This window comes from Myotis lucifugus, unplaced genomic scaffold, assembly GCF_000147115.1.
Source record: "Myotis lucifugus unplaced genomic scaffold, Myoluc2.0 scaffold_67, whole genome shotgun sequence".
Lineage (NCBI taxonomy): Eukaryota > Metazoa > Chordata > Mammalia > Chiroptera > Vespertilionidae > Myotis > Myotis lucifugus.
The window spans coordinates 1,458,759-1,460,181 of NW_005871115.1; positions in this window are offsets into that span (position 1 = coordinate 1,458,759).

The window sequence follows — 1,423 nt, forward strand, 5'->3', positions numbered from 1 at the left end:
TAGAGCAGAAATAAATGATATAAGACTAAATAAACAATACAAAAGATCAATTAAACCAAGAGCTGGTTCTTTGAAAAGATAAACAAGATTAATGAACCTTTATCCATACTCATCAAGAAACAAAGAGGGAGGACCCAAATAAACAAAATCAGAAATGAAAGAAACGAAGTAACAACTGACCCCACAGAAATAAAAAAGATTGTAAGAAAGTACTGTGAACAACTATATGCCAACAAGTTGGACAACCTGGAAGAAATAAACAAATTCCTAGAAAAATACAATCTTCCAAAACTCAATCAGGAAGAATCAGAAATCCTAAATAGGCCAATAATAATTGATGAAATCAAAGCAGTAATAATAATAATAATAATAATAATAATAAAAACTCCCAGAAAACAAAAGCCCTGGTCTTGCCAGATTTACAGGGGAGTTTCACCAAACACTCAAAGAAGAACTAACACCTATACTCCTCAAACAATTCCAAAAAATCCAAAAAGGAGTAATACTTTTCAGCTCTTTCAATGAGGCCCTCATTGTCCTAATTCCAAAACCAGATAAAGACACTACAACGAAAGAGAACTGCAGGCCAATTTGATGAATATAGATCCTAAGATCTTCAACAACATATTTGCAAATAGGATCCAGCAATATATTAAAAAGATCATATACCTTGACCATGTGGAATTTATTCCAGGAATGCAAGGCTAGTACAGTGTTTACAAATCAATAAATGTGATATATCACAGAAAAAATTGAAAAACCAAAATCACATTATCATATAAATAGATGCAAAAAAAGAATTAGACAAAATGCAGTACCCATTTTTGTAAAAACTTTCAGCAAAATGGGAATAGAGGGATCATAACTCAATATAATAAAGGCCATATATGACAAACCTAGAGCCAGCATGATACTCAATGAGCAAAAATTACAACCATTTCCCCTAAGAACAGGAACAAGATGGATTTCCACTTTCACCACTCTTATTCAACATAGTACTAAAAGTTCTAGCCACAGTTATCATACAAGAAGAAAGCATAAAAGACATCCAAATTGGAAAGGAGGAAGTAAAACTTTCATTATTCGCAGATGACATGATATTGCACATAGAAAACTTTAAAGACTCCACCAAAAGAAACTACTAAATTTAATAAATGAATTCGGCAATGTAGCAGGATACAAAATTAACACCCAGAAATTTATGGCATTTTTATACACCAATAATGAACTCACAGAAAGAGAATCAAACAAACAAACAAACAAAAAAACAATTCCATTTACCATTGCACCAAAAAATTAAGATACCTAGGAATAAACTTAACTGAGGAGATAGAAGACCAGTACTTAGAAAACTATAGAACATTGAAAAAAGAGAAAGAGGAAGACATAAACTAATGGAAGAGCATACCCTGTCCATGGATTG